The sequence below is a fragment of the Ruditapes philippinarum genome, unplaced genomic scaffold (genome assembly GCF_026571515.1).
Source record: "Ruditapes philippinarum isolate M1 unplaced genomic scaffold, ASM2657151v2 ctg1698_1_1_1_1, whole genome shotgun sequence".
NCBI lineage: Eukaryota > Metazoa > Mollusca > Bivalvia > Venerida > Veneridae > Ruditapes > Ruditapes philippinarum.
In genome coordinates this window covers 70,493-83,078 of record NW_026859092.1, presented here as the reverse complement: position 1 = coordinate 83,078, position 12,586 = coordinate 70,493, and the positions used below count along the sequence as shown (strand labels likewise).

Here is a 12,586-nt window from a genome sequence, read left to right as displayed (position 1 = left end):
TGTTTAGTAAAGAGAATTATTTTGCTATTCAACATTTAGTATCACATGACCATAATGCCAATGGTATCATATTCAAAGTAATAAAGAATTTTGTCTATTTTTTTATCTTGTTTTTTGAATACCAACTTGGTATTACATTACAGTGATTTCTTTTTCAAATTTCAAAACAACCTGTGGCTTTCTGGAGGGGAAAAATATAACACGATAAATCAGAAAGGGAGAAAACCTGAAATCAAATTGCAACAACTGAGAATGGAATTTATCTTACAATTTTATAAAAATTTCAATTTCATTTCAATTTAGCATGCTTTATTTCAGTCAATTAAATTTATCAACTAGCCAAAGTTTGTCAGTTGTTATTCTGGTGAAGAATGTGCACAGGGCTTTCTGGGGTAAATATAGCATTATTGGGGGGAAAATATACCTATTTTGTTTGGGCCAAAAACAATCTTAGTTTTGGCTGCAACATATAGACAGTGAAAAATCACTGCACAATACAAGTTTTATATAAAGGGATTAGTTTTCTATATTCTATATACAATGACTTGTATCTTTGTTTTATTTAATATCTTTTTATAAAAATTTTTTTACCCTTCCCTAGTATGAAAAAAAAAACGCATTAATGAATGATTTATTTTCTAACTTCACACAAGTTTAGCCATGTAGAAAGTTAAGACAATTTGCCCTATCAATACATTATAAAATACACCAGGATCCAAACTTGTAATTTCTATAGTTTTTTTGTATCTAAAAACGTCATAAGACTCATATTATACCAGGATATTTACCAAATAACTACGTAGCTATAAGGCTATTTTTTGTTTTTAATAAAGCAGTTTCATTAAAGCTTTAGTTAAATAGTATGCAGTTTTTTGTTGTTGTTTTTTTCCACTGCAAATGACTGTGCTCTTTTAACTTAAGGCTTGGTGAAAATTCAGGTGTGTAAAAATAAATTTATGTTAACCCTTGCCCATCCCTTTATTGTTAGTAAATTAAGGGTTGTTTAAGGATAGTTTTTCAACCTTTTTATCTCTTGTTACTATAAATAGATCAGGCACACCTGTAAAATTCTATGAACGGCACACAACCACATGGTTATACATGTACATTATGATAATGACCAAAATTGAGGACTATATTTTAAGTTCAAATCTCAATAAAAAATTAACATAAAGCCAAAGTAACTTCTGGAATCACAAACGATGTCAAAACTGGTACATATTTCTCAAACTTTATAAGACATTTCCTGCAATTTGCAACAATTCCCATAAAAAAGGGCAGTTTAATTCATTTTTTGTTAACATAAAATCTTTCATATGCCTGTGAACGACGAAACATTCTTTTTTTGTCTAGACTTTGCTATTAGAAACTCTTCGGTCAAGAAAATGTACAATTAATCACATGTTTTATTTATAAGCTTGATCAAATATAAAAACAAAAGAAATAGCCCAAGGTTTGTCTAAATTATTCAATGACAAAATTATCTTAGATCGCAAAAGGCAAGACAATTGCTGCTTAATACAGAATGTTTTTCACTTATCAAGAACAAATATCTGTACCCAAATTATGCTATTTCCTTTTACAACATTATTTTAGATCGCAAAACGCATGGCAATTCCTGCTTAATAAAGTATGTTTTTTTCACTTAAATGAATGGTTTTGTCCAGATTGAACAATTGGCAAGCCCATTTATGTAAGATATTTAGCATAGAAATGGGTTAAAATTTAAACTAAAACAAAGGCACTTTGCATTTTTACCCCTAAAATCTATTGTTATTTCTTTCACTAAAAAAAGATATATTGATTAGTTACTTAGACTGAAACCTATACAATATTACTATATTCAATTTCTAAAGCTTTTCAAACGTACTTGTGCTTATGATATACCGGTATTAAAATAGAACACAGTACTTGACTATAATACAAGTTTAAGTTATTAATACAAGGCCAAAGTCAACATTTCAAACAGGTCACGTTGTCTTTCACATTTTTTGTAGTCACTGTTAACTCTTTCCACTCTAAATATTTTAAATGAACTTGTCCATCGTACATGTAAGTTAAATGGGCCCCGTTTTTTAGAGAAAAAATTTTTTTTTAGGGCTTGAAAATTTTTTAATTTTTTCCCTCAATTTTTTAAAAAAAATATGACATGACGTAAAAAAAGAAAATTTAGTTCAAAAATGTTTAAAAAATTCTAATTATAAAAGAGATTTTTATTCTTACCCCCAGTCTATCCCACTAACTGCTTTACAATAAACGACGACTTTTCTCTCTTAATGGTTAACCATTTAATCAATCCACGGAAATGCACAAAGTAACAGTAGAATTTTCAGCCTTGCCCTTTTAATTTATCCATGAACTACAGATTCCAATTATTACCAATACATATATTATGATGGATCAAAATTAAAAGCACACAAATGATTTCAAAGTCTGACCCAATTAACGCAACTATTAAAACCTTCAAACTTTCAAACAGCCCTGTGGGTGTAAACTCAATTTGAAAGTTATGAACTTATGGTGCACTTAAAACTTTACTTTACAATGAACTCTTACCTAAATTATTTAAATTCATAACAATTTCAATCCAACAACTTCAGACAATTAACAATTTTACCTATTTACTTGAAACATTATGTTTTTATTTCAACTGTTGTACCTAGAAAAATCTGAAAGTGAATTGACGTATGGGAAGGCGTGACTGAATATTACTAACATCCATGTGCACAATAACAGACAATAACTTGACTAGAAACACTTCAACCAATTTTAAACTTCCAATGTTTTAATTAAGTGGCACTTGATTAAAGTACTTTGAATTCAATGAACAGTTGTTATTATTTTGTACCATGCATAATTCCAATGAACAAAGTCAAGGATTTCGAAACTAGGTTATGATGGCATAGTTAAGTTAGTATCTGATGTGTATTGAATAATTGATAGTTGTTTCAACTATAAGTAATTAACCCTCACCCCACTAATATCTTAAAATAGACTTGTTCAAGTTCATGTTCAAAATATTTTTTCAAATCTACTGTTTTACCTTGCTGAGAGTGTGCATGTTAAGATACGTGCAATTCCTAAATCATAAAAAAATCAAACTTCCTTAGCAAGTTCAACCCAAAATAATGGTATGGTAGGAAAGACAAGCGAGTGAAAGTCAAAGCTGTAACAATTAATATTCAGATACTTTGATATTTGTGATTCAGACCTTGACAATAAAGATCAGGTGGTATTCATTACTTAAACAAGGGCAACATTGTCACAATATACACCTGTCACAGAAGGTTTTGGGAGAGATGTGGGCATTACAGATATGCATATTATAAGAGATATGCTCTGGGCAATATCTTGAAAATATCTGGATACATTATCATCTCTAGTGATTTTTCTATCAGAACTTTGATCCCTGTGTGACCTTGACCTTAGCCACAGGGACCTAAATTTTGCACACGCACTTTACCTCACAATAGTGAACATTTGTGCCAAGTTATATTGAAATCCGTCTATATGCAACATGTAGAAGTTTTTTGAACAAGCGTTTTTTAATGATCTCTAAGTGTGACCTTGACCTTTGACCTAAAGACCTGGTTCATGCACGAGACACAGCTTCTCATAGTGGTGAACATTTCTATGAAGTTTCAATAAAATTCCTCCATGGGTGAAGGAGAAATGCTCCGGACAAATATTGGATGCCGCCAGCCCGTCCACCCTCCCACCAGGGGGGAAACTAATACGACCCATTTTTCAAATGGGCGTATAAAAAATTACTACATTGCAAATTCACACATATACCGCATTAATAAAAAAACTCTTTTAATTATTGCATTAACCTTTAAAAAAATTTATATTAAAAAAAACTGTTAATTATTTCACTGTTTAATTTTGTCTTATTTATATTTCACAAGCATTTACCCTGTTCTAAAACATTTTATGCAGAACTTCAACTTAAAACTTTTGATATATGAATTATGTAGATCTCATTCTTTACCAGTATTTTTTTCTTTTAATTTAACTTGTTATAAAATACATTGTTACTTACTTTAGTATTACTATTAGTATTAGAATAATTAGATGATTTGTGGTATGGTGAGTGAATCGTCTGGTCTGAATCATAGATAGGAACAGCACCTGACTGGATATACACAGCCCTTATGTCCTAATGGTAATGTTGAACATACCTCCCACAATATTATGTTGACCTAAAACATAACCACTACATTGGCCCACCTGGCTGAATGAGTTGATCAATGCACAGGAACCTGAAATTCTATCCAAAACAAAAAAATAACGATTTAAAAAAAATCCCATACATATACTATAAAAAAACACAAGGAAGGCAACAACATTTCCCCACCCACCGCCACATTTACCAGGGATATTCGTAAAAACGCCTGGAATTTACTTCCGAGCACACTAAATCAATAAAGCACATTAAAATCTATCAGAAACACAACTTACTCTTATCAACTATCCAACTTTTACGCCAATTGAATGAATTTATCACTGCTCTTCTCCAATCGTCGGTTCCATTGCCAGTTCAAGCGATAAACTCTGTCATACCGTTATTGACCGGTCTTTGTAGATCCCGAAATTCTACCCAAAACAAAGAAAGAGAACGATTTAAATAAAAATCCCATATTAAATACTACTTTTATATATATGGGATTTTTACTTAAATCGTTTTCTTATTTTTTTCGATAGAATTTCGGGATCTACAAAGACCGGTCAATAACGGTATGACGGAGTTTATCGCTTGAACTGGCAATGGAACCGACGATTGGAGAAGAGCAGTGATAAATTCATTCAATTGGCGTATAGTTGATAAGAGTAAGTTGTGTTTCTGATAGATTTTAATGTGCTTTATTGGTTTAGTGTGCTCGGAAGTAAATTCCAGGCGTTTTTACGAATATCCCTGGTAAATGTGGCGGTGGGTGGGGAAATGTTGTTGCCTTCCTTGTGTTTTTTTATAGTATATGTATGGGATTTTTTTAAAATCGTTATTTTTTTGTTTTGGATAGAATTTCAGGTTCCTGTGATCAATGTTACTCACTGGATTTCAACTTTTATCCTTGTAGGCTTACAAGATAATACAACCTTTAACTTTCACATTTATTCAATAAAATACAGTTTCCATAAATGTTTTGGTTTCTGTAACAAATGTCTTCATTATACAGCTGATACTAAAGGACAATGACCCACACTACAGTAGTTTCATATGAACTCAGCAGCAGTTTCAACAGATTTCTTTTTCAATAGTAAATATAGTTTAGGTATTTTGGTTACAAAATTAAAGTTAATATCGCGGAAATGTTTGAAAACAAATTAATAATTTAATTAAATGTGTTTGGATATCAATTCGTACTGATCTGAACCGATTTTATGTTTTGATTTAACCGATCACGGTTTCAGCAGCTGAAACGAAAACACAGTGCAAGTGTCCGTTTCAAAATTCAGATAACAACAAAAAGGAGACAAATTTTAAAACATACCTGTATTGTTGAATTGATATAAATTTCCTCCTGGTTAACTGAAACTTTTTCCGTTAAGATAATACAAATGATAAACCTTTTTCTCTTTTGTTTTGATTGTTCTCTCACGTTTTTGTAAGCTATACCATTCTGACTTTGACTGCGCATGCGTGTGATTGTATGAAACACATGTTATCACACCTTTGAACCATTACTGAGATAAATGCTTTGTTTCCTTGCGTTTATTCCATATTATGCATGTCATTTTCACATTGACGAAATACAATTGCATTAAATATTATGAATGATAAGACCTATTTTAAGATTAAAATAGGTGAAAAACATAGCACATGGCGATTAATGAACGATATATTCTATTGAATTACAGTCAACCCGGCCCCAAGTTAACCCGGCCCCAAGTCAACCCGGCCTCAAAATTGGTCGACCCGGCCCCAAAATTGGTCAGTCTGGCCCCACCGTATTTTCATTTGGTCAATGCGGCCCCAAAATTGGTCAGTGCGGCCCCAAAATCGGTCATTCCGGCCCCAAAATATATATTTTCAAAGAAAACTATTCAAGTCATTTTGTTGTATGATGGAATAAAAATGATTTATTATTAATTGAATATTATTAACTATAGAACAATAGTAAAAAAAATGCATAGAATGTCGAGTTACATGTAAAAGGTTTGTATAAATTAAGTTTTTATCTTTTTTTTTTCCAGTTCATTTGATTGTTTTTATTGAATACGTTCATCCGTATAATTAATATTTGTTTCGTTTTTTTATTTATAAATCATTTTCAAAGAATATTTACAGTGTAAAAAAGTATTGGAATATTACTAAGTGTTTGAAAAATTGATAGTGTTTTGTGTTTAATCACTTTATGTCATTATGACTGATAACTGTATTGATTGTGGATATATTGTGCGTGACAGACAGGAGGCAGTGACCTGCGATACCTGTGATAGATGTCAGCATCTCTATAATTAATCTTACTTAAAAACTGTTAATGGACACACTTTAGTGTGCTTTTGCATTTCTTTTTTTAACATACAATAACATAGTAATGATTTGAACACATTAAGGTTTCTTTTCCACGATATGTCAATAAAAAGTTTACTTCTATAGTAGAGAGGTTAAGGTTGAAGACAAGACGTCACCTTATTTTAGCGACGGTAAAAACAGTAAACTATGCATGTGTTGCTTGTTTGTTAATATTGATAGTTTTTATATAAAATAAATAATAAAAGATATCATCGTTAAACTTTTGTTGTTGTTTTTGTTGTTAATTTTTATATTATTTCTTGATAAGTGTTTATATTTTAAAGCAAAATAAATAATAAAAATGGGGCCGGGTTGACCAGAAATAACATTGGTTTGGGGCCGGGTTGACCAATTTGGGGCCGGGCTGACTTAGGGCCAGGTTGACTTGGGGCCGGGTTGACTTGGGGCCGGGTTGACTTGTACCGATTCTATTATGTATTATGTCCCGGTCTGAAAAAATTTTAGATTTATTATATTAAAAACATTTTCATTATGTGAACAAAATACTTCCACTGTTACCCTGGGATAGAAAGGTGTTATTCTGTCCCAGTTACTCTGTCCCAGTCTTAACTAAATGATTTTGACTGAGTAAATTCTATTGATAATGTATTAACGTGAGAAGGCCTATATATCTATATATTTAGAGAAGAGTAATGCATATTTCACAAATTTGCATTCTTAACCGTTTAATTAAAATATTTTAAATGATTTAAATTAGTTAAAATCAGAAGACTTCAGCGATAACGAGATTTATAACATTAATTACGACTAAAATTCATCGTTTTTATTCTGGCAAATTGTGTTTGATGATCTCTAGCCAAGAATAGGCATTTTTTTTCGTAACACAATCGGCAATTTCCGCCAGCCTTTTAATATCCCTAACCACCGTTGTTGAACTGTAAGTCGGCTATTCTTCTGTATAAATATTTCTCGCTAATACATTAATTACATATCTTTTATGAAGAGAAATTAGTTTCATAACACCGACAGGCGACCTAGCTAATTTGTATGATAATCTGATGCATTCAATTATGGCAGAGACAAAGATAATACATGTATGTTATGTACATCTCTGTTAATGGTTTAAGAGCACCTTCCAGTGCTGTCCATGGCTAAATCAAACCACAGATCTCAATTACAATAATTGTAATATAAAGCCGTAATCAAACCAAGTCTGCAACATTTTCATTTTGCCGTTTTTGCTTTAGTTTAAAAGACTATATTATATGACTAAAATAAAATTCTTCATATTAAGTAAATTTTCAAATTTGTCTGATCTCTTTTTCACGCAATCAAAACCCTAAATAATTGGACGGAAAACGCAGGAATTGATTTCCTGTTGTTTTTTTATTGTTTTTGTTGTTGTTTTTTCATTTGTATCTCTTTCTAAAGTTTGTAAATGTTGCGCATAATAATGCGATCCATACGATGTGCCGTTATGGTCATGGCTACACACGTATACATTTAACTAGAAGCAACGAAAATACGATAGTGAAAAGTCGAAATAACGAAACCACGATGGTAAAAAGTCGAAGATAAAGTGATGAAAAGAAGAAAGTACGATGGTGAAAGCCCGATATAATTTCGTTCTTCAAACATCGTACTTTCGACTTTTCATCATCGTATTTTCGAATAATTACGTGCGTGTAAATTTTCAGGGCATTCTTGTACCCTCTTTTTCATAATAATCAATTTTATTGCGCAAATGATCCAACGAAAAAAGAAAATCGTCATTCTTTTTCATTCAAATCCGGCTAAGATGCGAACAAAAAAAAAATCGATTTTCAATGTAACTCTGAGCATATTTCTTTGTTATCATTGACAGAGTTTTTCATTTTAAGTGCTTCAAATGATATATTCAGACTTTCAAATTTTATTTTTTAAGACCTTTGGTCCTCAGTTGAGATCCTTTTAAGTTTGTACCTCGTCACATAATATGTGATAAAATATGATAAACAAGATCAACAAGGAAAGGCGGCGTTCAATGAACGCAACCCCAACCCGACCCAGGAACAAGAGCCAGTGGCAAGGAGCCCAGGAGGACCCCAAACAAAAACAGGACAGGGCACAAGGCAGAGCATAGGCAGGCTAACCACTAAAATCATACATAAGAATAAATAAATAGTAGCTGATAAGGAACTAAAAGAAAAAAGAAAATCACGTCACGTAAAACTAAACTTTCAATTTTCATGTAATTTGTTGTTTCGTTGCTTCCAAAGTATTCCCTTATTACCGATTTTTTTTCCAATTCTTCTTTGTTGATCTTTTTCTAATATTTCAATGGCAATTCGTAGGCAATTATAAATTTCAATGTGTAACTCTGATAATTCATTAATTGAAATAAGCTTGTTCATGCAGATGTAAAAAATACCGTTTATATTAAGGAGGAAACTGACATTGTATTGAATTTTCAGAGCACTGCCCGTTCTGGCCACAGTATTTTACCACTGTCGTCTACTAAAAGAGTCTGTAACATTGTCAATTTTGTTGTCTTTGGCATTTTGCGTCCGTTTTTTTTATTCTCTAATTTCACGGGGAAGAATCACGCCGTTCGTAACCCAAACAAACAAGATGGTGGATGCAGTCGAAAAGTAAGTTTTTCCCTTTCATCTCTGAAATTCGTGATGTTCTTGTGTAAAGGTACATATAACAACCTTCTCCACAATTTTCCGGGCACACATGATTCTATTTCATGATGTTTTGTCCCGTACTTCTTCTGAAATGCGCGTCACAAGAATCGAAGCGAGAGAATTTTCCACCGGTTTGATCGTGGTAACGTACGGCTTCTTCTCTAAAATTCACTGTTTCGTTTTCATATATGTATATTAACTGAAACCACTGACTTTAAAAAGTTGTGATATTTCGTCATATAAGCATTCATGCCCATTCTGACTAGAATAACCGCTGTAAATATTCATATCGGGACATTTCCTGGAAATGATAACGTATGGCGCTTAAATATGAATGGTAACGTACGGCGCATTTTTCTACTTATTAGAACTTCTATATATCAGTTTGTTTTGGATAGAAAAAGTTATGTTTCTTGCTCGGGTCTTTCCATACATCAGAGGATGAGTAAAACCAAACAAAGAAACTGAATATTAATTAGTGTTTGCATAATAATATTTGTCTGGATAGAAATATCTAACTCCGATATGTAAACACAAATAATTTTTAAGAAATACAGCGTTTTCATTGGATGACAAATAAAGCTAGACACTAAATAAAATTAGTGTCCAAATGTATTTGTCATCTAATGGAAACCTGTATTTTTTCAAAATTATTTGTGTTAATTCAAAGGGGTCATACCATACGCGAGCATCCTCAAAATTCTGATACCGCGAACACTTTTTTTCAACAAAAATCGAGTCATGCAAAGCAATCAGAATAGATTTGAATTAAATTCTACTATAAACTAACTTCCAGTTGCGTGAAACTTTCAGTTTAATCGGCATTTTCTCAAATTCTGTAACATTTCAACGGCGGGTGTACGCAGTATCCAGAATCAAAATCGCACTCAACGCGAAATATATATACTGACGAGAAAGGGAAGAGTTGTGTCAAGGCATTTGAAATATTAAAACTAGAAGTAAGGCTATCTTCTTTGCAAAAGAAATTAAAATCAAATCTATTCTGCGCGCGTATGGTAGGACATCCTTGCAATTTCCATAAAAGAACAAAAGTCGATACTTCATAGTCTCCTTCTATTTGTCATATACAGTGCTTCATAAAAATAGTCAGTTGCATTAATTTGCACAATTTGCACTAGCGCTTTCGAGGGCCGCTTTTGAATATTAATTAAGTAAAAATGACGTCTAAAGGCCAACCTATATTAATTTTGTATTTATGGATAAAGGATATACATGCAGTTCAGATTTAAATCCACGGCTTGGCGAAAAAGATACTGCACGTGTTAAAGTAAAAACCAAGACAAAATGTCAAGTAATATATTTATATTACTAATGTAGGAAAAAGTCTGAGTTTCTAATTTCTGTAGAACAGCACGGATATAGAGGATATTGAATGAATGTAAGTTCAATACTGCATTTATTGCACGAGTTGAATAATATTATTTTATTCAACGAGTTCAATAAATTCAGTAATGAATTTACACGAATTTAATATTCTATTTATCACATACCCAAAATAAAGACCGTTTAAAGTGAAAAAAGAGTCACTGTTCATTGACGCTAACATTTACGCTTTGTTTTGATAACGCCAATGACGTCACGTCAAACTATATGCACGGTCGTGCAATATCATTTTTACGGATTTCTTTTTTCGCAAAATCGGCACGGGTGTGTGATAAGAACACTTAAATGTGCTTCGTAAATACTATTTTCATAGTAGCGTAGTAATTTTTATAACCGTTCTTTCATAAAGATAATGACGTAATATGAGCGCATGAGCTGTCTCGCATAAAAGGTTTCAGAAAGGTTTTCCGGCATGAAAAAAATATCGAAATCCAAATCCGATTTGAAACTTATATTTCATAGCAGGTAAAATGTTTACCACTAGAAATTAATAAGCAAATTTCAAAGTCACTCTTTTATTGCTGATACCTACACTACTTTATATATATATATATATATATATATAAATTGATTGTTGGGGCATTTGTGGAAAAAACGCCAGAATATGATATAGGCAAATTCATGAATTGCATGTAACTGTTTTGATCAAATTATGACGTTCCTTTCATTTAAAATTAAAAAAAAAACTGTAAGGCTAGGTCGTGCAAATATCTGGCGTCAAAGTAGCTCAACGGTCACGCTAAATGGTAGCGTTTCAATATTAACCGCCCCTCAAATAAATAGGAAATTTCTTATTTACTAAATTTATTGAACTTTTTCGATAACATTATTTTTAACTAATTCAATAAATTCAATAGAGAACTTACACTCATTCATAATTCTCTGTTTTGTATTTTTCTTTCAATGAGCGACCAGATTGAATAAACACAGACTCATTTCATCTGGATGTAAGCTAGTCGCAATCACATTTAATATAGTGTGAAGACAACAATACACACTATTTCCTGAAAGTGGAGGCTGCATTTTATACAAAAAAATCTCAAACTATACATGTGTGTTTTAATTGGAAGATAAAGGTTAGTATAATAATAACAACGAATATCTATTATGCCACCAGCTAGAAAGATATTCATACCCGATGGGGCAGCATTGTCCAATTATTTATTTCTGAACTGACAAGCATTTTTTCCAGATGTATATGATATTCTACATACAAATAATTCATTATCAGCTGACAATCCACCAAGTAGAAAAATGCGCCGTACGTTATCATTGATATTTTGTGCGCCATACGTTATCATTTCCGGAAAATGCCCCGATATTAATATTTACAGCAGTAAATTTAGCCAGAATGGGCATGGATGCTAAGACGACGACCTACTACAACTTTTAAAAGTCAGTGGTTTCAGTTAATATACATATATTTGAAAAAGAAACAGTTAATTTGTGAGAAGAAGCCGTACGTTATCACGATCAAACCGGTGGAAAATTCTCTCGCTTCGATTCTTGTGACGCGCATTTCTAAAGAAGTACGTGACGAAACATCATGAAATAAAATCCTATGTGCCCGGAAAATAGTGGAGAAGGTTATTATATATACCTTTACACAAGAACATCACGAATTTCAGAGAAAAAAGGGAAAAACTTACTTTTCGACTGCATCCGCCATCTTGTTTGTTTGGGTAACGAACGGCGTGATTCTCCCCCTTGATATAGTTGAACACAGTTTTCAAGTTTAAATGTCGGGATTCTTATTAAAAACGGTGGTAGTGAACCATCACGGTAGCATGACATTTCACAGTCATTTTTAAACCAAGCCTGCAAGGTTTCCAGTTTTGTCATTTTGGGCCACCATTACATTATGTTTCCATTTTCACTACTTTACTATCAAAACATTTCTTTCAATAATACACAATAATTCATTTCAGTTTGACGTCATTCCAATTTTCTTGCGTAAAAGAAGCAAAAGTCTGTTTGGGAAAACTATGATCGATACGTCTGTTAGAAAAAGCTTTTAGCTACTGTCTGAAGAGAA

General features: G+C 32.2%; 1 protein-coding gene across 1 annotated transcript in view; it reads right to left on the bottom strand.

Annotated features, from left to right (window-relative positions):
* The window catches only part of LOC132755179 (sodium bicarbonate cotransporter 3-like), a gene marked incomplete at its 3' end in the record, with an annotated part of 36,296 nt that extends 30,660 nt beyond the window's left edge, over window positions 1–5,636 (bottom strand). The window contains 1 exon segment of the mRNA XM_060745985.1: window positions 5,493–5,636.
* Window positions 5,637–12,586: the final 6,950 nt, after the last annotated feature.